At 45.1% G+C, this 8,519-nt stretch overlaps 1 long non-coding RNA gene across 2 annotated transcripts; it reads left to right on the forward strand.

The window, feature by feature from the left end:
• The first annotated feature begins 186 nt into the window (after positions 1-186).
• On the forward strand, positions 187-7,753 carry LOC140711818 (uncharacterized). 2 transcript variants are annotated; one of them, XR_012093102.1, is made up of 2 exons: positions 187-292; positions 6,008-7,753. It is a non-coding gene; the product is annotated as an uncharacterized lncRNA (long non-coding RNA). The 2 variants fall into 2 exon arrangements; XR_012093101.1 differs by having other exon boundaries at positions 197-292; positions 982-7,753.
• The last annotated feature ends 766 nt before the right edge of the window (positions 7,754-8,519 follow it).

An 8,519-nucleotide genomic window follows, 5' to 3' on the forward strand; every position in this document is an offset into this window, starting at 1 on the left:
GCCTGCGCTTCTGTTCGCCTGACTGGCCGCGCCTGTTTTCAGGGTTTTGGAGGCAAGATCCGCTTAGCGATCTGAAAACGGATCTTACCTGCGCAGAGCAAAATCGGTTGTTGATTATATCCACGAAAATTCCTTCTATTAAAATGAATTTCAAGTCCCACCTACCCTGGAAGCAGAAAGAGAGAGAAGAGAGAGAGTAAAGAGAGAGAAAGAGAAAACAAAGAGAAGTTGAAAAAGAGAAAACCAAGAAAGAAAGAGAGAAAAAACGAAAATAAATGGACAAGAAAGAAAAGTAAGGAGGAAAAGGAAGGGAGGAAGGGAAGGGAAGCTTTAGAAATTGAATTAACACACTTTGGAATTGTCTGTGAAGGGGATGCAAGCTAAAATGTGAAATGCAAAACCCTGCCAGGGTAGAATGTTCTGTTTCATGCCAGTATCCCACAGAAGATACATACTTTTCATTTATCTTCCCTATTCACTCTAGAAGGTGAAGGTCAACCCGGTGCTCAATTCCAGAGACTTTCCTTGGGACATCATGTTGGGCATGGAGGACTAAGGCCTATGTAAAGAGAAGTTACCAACTGTTCTTTAAAAAATAATAATAATAATAACTTTTAAAAATAGTCATAAACAACTAAGTTTTTGTTGTTGTTGAGACAGAGTTTCCCTCTGTCGCCCAGGCTGGAGTACAGTGGCACACACTCAGCTCACTGTAACCTTTGCCACCTCGGTTCAAGTGATTCTCCTGGCCCAGCCTCCAGAGTAGCCACCATGGCCGGCCCAACTTAAGTTTTTTAATGCTTTTTAAAATGTTAAGACAGGGTCTCTGCCACCCAGGCTGGAATGCAGTGGCACAATCATAGCTCACTGCACCTTTACTTCCTGGGGTCCTGGGCACCTCCCATCTCAGCCTCGCAAGTACCTGGAAGTAAAGGCCTGTGCCTCTCCACTGTGCTAATTTTCTGTGTTTCTTTTTAATAGAGATGTAGTCTGGCTTTGTTGCCCAGGCTGGTCTCCAGCTTCTAGCCTCAAGCAATCTTCCCATCTGCTCCTCCCGAAGTGCTGGGATTATAGGCATGAGTCACCTTGCATGGGAGATAAGGACCCCACATCGGGACCTCAAGTTATTTTTGAAACACAAATACCTAAGACCCACAAGCAGGCCCACTGGCTGCAGACAGTGGGGTCACCTGAAGAACTTTTCTTTGATCTGAGTACCAACTTCTCACCTCGGTCACTGGGATCCTGGACTATGGCACTGCTCCAGGCAGGCTTGGTTATCCTGCTGGAGGCAGCAATCCTCTTGAGCCTAGTGAAATGCAACTGTCTGTACCTCAATGATGTTGCCCTGAGATTCTGCCAGTCAAGATATTACTTCAATCTCCTGAGACCAGCCTCTACCTCCAGATCCAGGGAGGTCAGTGGACTAGCTTTATTAAAGGGGATATCTGGGCCAGGCATGGTGGCTCATGCCTGTAATCCCAACACTTTGGGAGGCCTAGGTGGGCAGATCACCTGAGGTAGGGAGTTAGAGACCAGCCTGGCCGACATGGTGAAACCGCGTCTCTACTAAAAATACGAAATATGTGTGTGTGTGTGTGTGTGTGTGTGTGTGTGTGTGTGTGTGTGTATGTATTAGCCAGGGATGGTGGCACACGCCTGTAGTCCCAGCTACTCGAGAGGCTGAGACACAAGAATTGCTTCAATCTAGGAGGTGGAGGTGCAGTAAGCCAAGATTGCATCACTGCACTCCAGCCTGGGAGATAGAGTGAGATGCTGTCTCAAAAAAGATAAAAATAAAAGGGTATCTGGATTGGCGGAGAGACTGCAGGACAGCATTCAAGTGGGGTTGAATTGGCCCAGTTGCATCTGACTTCTCACTTGTAGTTCCCAAGAATGAATATAGAATGTGCTGGAAAAGCAACATCCTGAGAGGAAGGGAGCAGTGAGAAAAGGACAGGATGTGTTCCAGACCCCCAGAACAGGATGCCCTTTGTTGCTTTAGGCCAATGTGCCATGCATCCCTGGAGTATGAAACCCAGGATGGGCCGCCTTCCAGCCTCCCGCAACTGTGATGCAAGTTGTGATGCAAGCTGAACACACACAGAGAGACTGCATCTGCACTGGGTGTTTTTCCTGAGCCTTGGGGAGCAGAACACATGAATCCCAGGCATCTGCTGATCTGTATGTAACAAATCCACTTCATGTAACTTACTGTGTTTGCGTGAGATTATCTCTCACTCAACTCAGACACACTGGCAACCAGTGTGCAGTGAACCTGCTTCACAAGCAAGGATATGGAGAAACTATCTTGGTACATGTTGTGGGAATCTGAAATACTGCAGTCAGTATGGAAAACAGTATCATGGGAAACTTCCTCAACTCAAGATCACCTACCAACCCTTACAGAATCATCATACATACTGGGGAAAGCATAGTTTCCCCCCGAGGTTGGGCTGATGGCAAGGATGTCCCCTCTCATCACTGCTGTTCTACACAATATCAAAGGTTCCAGCCAGTGAAATAAAGGAAAACGAAATAAAAGTGACAGGCTGGGTGTGGTGTCTGAGGCCTGTAATCACAGTGCTTTGGGAGGCTGGGGAAGGAGCGTGGCCTGAGGACAGGAGAAAAAATCAATAGTGTACCAACAGAAAATACGATGGTTGTGCAGGCTAATACCTTCCCCAAAGGAAGGTATCTTCATCCCTGTAACCTGTGTTACCGGATATGTCAAAAGGGAGTTTGCAAATATGGTCTAGTTAAGAATCTTTAGATAAGACATTATCCTGAATTATATGGTCAAAGTGATAGAATCACAAGGTTCAATATCAGAAGGGTGCAGGTGGACACCAAGGGACAGAGACAGTGGTGATGTGGTGAAAATAGAGGGATAAAGAGATTTTTTTCTCACCTTTAAAGATGGAGGAAGTGGACCATGAGTCAAAGGATGTAAGTGGCCTTTGGAACCTACAAAACGTAAGGAAACAAATTCTCCCCTGGAGATTCATGAAGAATCAGAGAACTATGGACCTATATTAGATATGTGACTTACAGAATTGCAAAAGAATAAATTTTTGTTGTTTTAAGCCAATCGCTGTGTATAGCAATGGGAAACTGATGAAATGGTTTTATGTAGAAAATTCCAAAAAAATCTACAAAAATCTCTAGAACAGGAAAAATGTAAAGGTAGCAAAGTATAAGATCAACCTACAAAAATATCGTATATTTCATCAGCCAGGCATGGTGGCTTATGCCTGTAATCCCAGCACTTTGGGAGGCCAAGGTGGGCACATCACTCGAGCTCAGGAGTTTGAGACCAGCTGGGTAACATGGTGAAACCCACTACAAAACCCAAAAATTTAACAGGCCATGGTGGCCCATGCCTGCAGTGCCAGCTACTCAGGAAGCTGAGGTGGGAGGATGACTTAAGCTTGCAGGATAGAGGTTGCAGTAGCTGAGACTGCTCCGCTGCACTCCAGCCTGGATGACAGAGTAAGACCCTGTCTCAAAATAATAATAATAATAATAATAATAATAATCTTATATATTTCTATACACTAGGAATTTACACGTGAAACCTGATATTAAAAATAAAATACTATGTATGATTGCTCCATTAAAAAAAAGGTCAAAGAAATACATGTCAAACTTTCATAGAACTATTATGTTACAACTACCAAATGCTGATGAAAGAAATCAAAGACAGCAAATAGAGACATATACCATATACATTTATTCAAAGACTCCATATAAAACAATATGAAATTATACAAACCTGACACATAGGGTTAATACCTTTCCTAATTAAGGCATTCTGCAGATACCAACAAGGTTAGCAGTTACGTAGAAAGACAAACAAACCCAAACACTTAAAATACCTAAAACATCTGACAAACAACAAAAGACTAGAATCCCTTCATGCAATTTCAAGTCTTCTAATACAGTAAAAGCATTTTTTCCCTTTCTCATATTTACAGTAAACCTAGTTTGTACTTGCCATTGTCTCGGAGCAAGAACCTGTCCCAGAAAAAAAAAAAAAGAAAATTTCCATTCAAAACTAAGAGGATTTAGGCCAGGCACGGTGGCTCACACTTGTAATCCCAGCACTTTGGGAGGCTGAGGCAGGCAGATCAACTGAGGACAGGAGTTCAAGACCAGCCTGGTCAACTTGGTGAAACCCCATCTCTACTCAAAATACAAAAATTAGCCAAGGATGGTGGCAGGCACCAGTAATCCCAGCTACTCAGGAGGCTGAGGCAGGAGACTAGCTTGAACCTGTGAGGCAGAGGTTGCAGTGAGCCAAGATTGTGCCACAGCACTCCGGCCTGGGCAACAGAGTGAGACTGTCTCAGAAAAAAAAAAAACACACACAGACACACACACACACAAAAACTAGGATTTATACTATTGGTTTTCCACAGAATTCTCCCAGTTGCAGAGTTTCCCAAACACTATTAGTGTGGCTTTGCAGGGTGCAATGGCTCACACCTGTAATCTCACCAGTTTGGGAGGCAGAGGAAGGAGGATGACTTGAGTCCAGGAGTTCCAGGCTGCAGTGAGCTATGATTGCCACTGCACTCCAACCTGGCTAACAGAGCAAGACCCTGTCTCAAAAAAAAAAAAAAAAAAATCATACAGCTTCTACTCTGCCCATCTGAGCTCTTACCTATGTTCACACCTTTAATCCGTTCCCTCCCATCTGGATTTTTTGCTATTTTCCCTTCACTCTGCAGAGTCCAGCGCTCTCTCCTTTGTTCCCACATAGAGATAATACTCAGGTCAGGAAGACAGATTCTTGTTTATAAAAAAAAGAGAACCAAGGTGTACTGTGACACCTTTAAAACTCAAGCCCTGGGCTAGGTCAGTGGCCCACGCCTGTAATCCCAGCACTTTGGGAGGCCGAGGCAGGCAGATCACTTGAGGTCAGGAGTTCAAGACCAGCCTGGCCAACATGGCAATACCCTGTCTCTACTAAAAATATAAAAATTAGCCAGGCATGGTGGCAGACACCTGTAATCCCAGCTACTTGGGAGTCTGAGGCAGAAGAATCACTTGAACCCAGGAGGTGGAGGTTGCAGTGAGCCAAGATAGCACCACTGCACTCCAGCTTGGGTGACAGAGGGAGGTTCCATTTAATTAAAAAAAAAGAAAGAAAATCCATGGTTTCCAAAACATACTTCTGTTTCCATTAATTTATTAGGAACGCTCTTCTGTCTGGCTGTTCATCTGGTATCCTGTGTAATATCCTTTATAACAAAAGGTACACCTAAGTAAACTGTTTCTCCGAGTTGTGTAAATCACTCTAACAAATTCTGAGGGCAGTTTTGTGCAACTGAGCCTCTCAGCCTCCTATGAGATCTAATGCTAACTCCCTATAAATGGTGTCAAATTGAGTTCAATTACAGAACACCCAGTTTTTATCTGATGAAAAATTGCTTGTTGGTGGGAAGTAATCCTCACACATTTTGATGACCAGAGATGAGGCATTTTGTGTTGAGTGTTCACTATTGTGTTGATTGTGCGAGTAGAAAAAACACTTTAGTTTTTCCTCCTATCTTATACACTCACCCACAGCCTACCCCATCCCAAGAGAAGTGAAGATAGTGACCCACACCTGAATGAGTCAAGTCACTGCCCTCTGGCAGAATAAGGACCGCAAGTGGAAGCTAACCTCTGATACCAAGAATGATGAAATGCACATGCCTTATAGACAGTTTTCCAATTCTCATCTTCGTCTGTATCTTTTAAACAAATTTTATGTTTATTATAAAGAAATTAATCATAATATCCAATCAATTCATCATTCATCTGGACTGAGCGTCCCGCCTTTCCTCATTACTGTGTTTCCCTCCCTCATTCTCAGGTAATCTGCCCACCTCAGCCTCCCAAAGTGCTGGGATTACAGGCGTGAGCCATCACGCCCGGCTGCCATCTGTTTATGGGTTGCCTTCATTCTTCTTTCCCATCTCACCATTTTTTCTGTTTCTTCTCCTCCACACATTCACAGGGAGGGGATTGGAGTCAGATCCCCACCTCAAGAGCACCTTTTCTGTGGGATGGAATTTGGGACGAGAGAAACCTTAATGTCCTGAGATAGAAGTCACATCCCCACACTCGAAATCAGGAGAAGCGGTGGCCGGAAAGGGGAGACCTGGGGAGCAGAAGGGCCCCCAATCAAGGAGGAAAAAGGTAGGAGAAAGTCAGGAGAGGGCGGGGTCTGCAGGATCCTAGGACAAGGAAGAGTTCGTGGCCTCCCTGGGACTGGGGCTGCGTCCCTGCTCTCCAGGGGCCGATGAGGGAGCGGCTGGGAAGCACCCAGGGGGGGAATCAACCTTGCCGTGAGGACCTTAGAAAAGCTGCAGGTGAGTGTAGTGGACACTGAAGGATTTGAGGCAGGAAAACTCCGTGATAAGAGCTGTCTGCATGGCCCTGTGGCAGCTCAGGGGACACGACCCTGTGGAATTGAGTCCATTAAACCTCTTTGTCTTCATAAATTACCCAGTCTTGGGTATTTCTTTATTAGCAGCGTGAGAACAGACTAATACAGTAAATTGGTAATGGTAGAGTGGGGTGCTGCTATAAGGATACCTCAAAATGTGGAAGCAAATTTGGAACTGGGTAACAGGCAAAGGCTGCAACAGTTTGGAGGGCTCAAAAGAAGACAGGAAGATGTGGGAAAGTTTGGAGCTTCCTAGAGAATGGTGTTGAATGGTTCCGACCAAAAAGTCCAGGCTGAAGGTGGTCTCAGATGGAGATGAGGAACTTTATTGGGAACTGGAGCAGAGATGTGCTGCAGGGGCAGAGCCCTCATGGCGAACCTCTGCTAGAGCAGTGCAGAAGTAAAATGTGAGGTTGGAGCCCCCACACAGAATACTCACTGGGGCACTAACTAGTGAAGCTGTGAGAAAAGGGCTACCCTCCTCCAGACCCCAGAATGGTAGATTCACCGACAGCTTGCAGCGTGTACCTGGAAAAGTAGCAGACACTCAACACCAGCCTGTGAAAGCAGCCAGGAGAGGAGCTGTACCCTGCAAAGTCATAGGTGCAGAGGTGTCCAAGACCATGGGAACCCACCTCTTGCATCAGTGTGACCTGGATGTGAGACATGGAGTCAAAAGAGATCATTTCAGAGCTTTAAGATTTGACTGCCCTGCTGGATTTCAGACTTGTGTGGGGCCTGTGACCTGTTTTGGCCAATTTCTCCCATTTGGAAGGGGTGTTATTTATCCAATGCTTGTACTTCCATTGTACCTAGAAAATAACTAACTTGCTTTTGATTTTACAGGCTCATAAGCAGAAGAGACTTGCTTGTCTCAGATGAAACTTTGGACTGTGGACTTTTGAGTTAATGCTGAAATAAGACTTTGGGGGACTGTTGGGAAGGCATGATTGGTTTTGAAATGTAAGGACGTGACATTTGGGAGGGACCAGGGGCAAAATAATACGGTTTGGCTGTGTCCCCACCAAATCCCATCTTGAATTGCAGCTCCCATAATCTCCACATGTTGTGGGAGGGACCCAGTGGGAGGTACTTGAATCATGGGGGTAGGATTTTCCCATGCTGTTCTCGCGATAGTGAACAAATATGAGATCTTATGGTTTTATAAAGGGCAGTTTCCCTGCATAGGCTCTCTCTTGCCCGCCACCACGTAAAACATGCATATGCTCCTCCTTCACCTTCCGCCATGATTGTGAGGTATCTCTAACCCTGTGGAACTGCGAGTCCATTAAACTTCTTTTTCTTTACAAATTACACAGTCTTGGGTATGTCTGTATTAGCAGCATGAGAACAGACTAATACAATATCCCAGGCTACTCACCTATCCCTATTCTCCAATTTGGACCAGGTGGGGAATTCCATCCTGCTTTCCCCAGAAAGCCTCATGATGTAGTAAATATTCACAGACCATGTCAGTGTATGGCATCACCATTCTCAATATCTAAACCAAACTTTAGGTGGACTTCAAACAAATTCCAGTAGAGCAGTCAAAAGTTCAAATTATCAACCAGGCGTGGTGGCTCACACCTATAATCCCAGTACTTTGGGAGGCTGAGGTGGGCGGATCACAAGGTGAAGAGATCAAGACCACCCTGGCCAATATGGTGAAACCCCATCTCTATTAAAAATACAAAAATTAGCTGGGCGTGGTGGCTCACGCCTGTAATCCCAGCACTTCGGGAGGCCGAGGCAGGTGGATCATGAGGTCAGGAGATTGAGACCATCCTGGCTAACACAGTGAAACTGTGTCTCTACTAAAGATACAAAAAATTAGCCAGGTGAGGTGGCAGGCACCTGTAGTTCCAGCTACTCAGGAGGCTGAGGAGAATGGCGTGAACCCAGGGGCAGAGCTTGCAGTGAGCCGAGATCGCGTCACTGCACTCCAGACTGGGCGACAGAGTGAGACTCAGTCTCAAAAAAAAAAAAAGAAGAAGAAGAAAGAAAGAAAATTTATAAATATTAATATTTTTCCACTTATGTCACTGAGGACTACTAGAAAAAAAAAGACATTGTGGTACAG

This window comes from Chlorocebus sabaeus, chromosome 6 (genome assembly GCF_047675955.1).
Source record: "Chlorocebus sabaeus isolate Y175 chromosome 6, mChlSab1.0.hap1, whole genome shotgun sequence".
Lineage (NCBI taxonomy): Eukaryota > Metazoa > Chordata > Mammalia > Primates > Cercopithecidae > Chlorocebus > Chlorocebus sabaeus.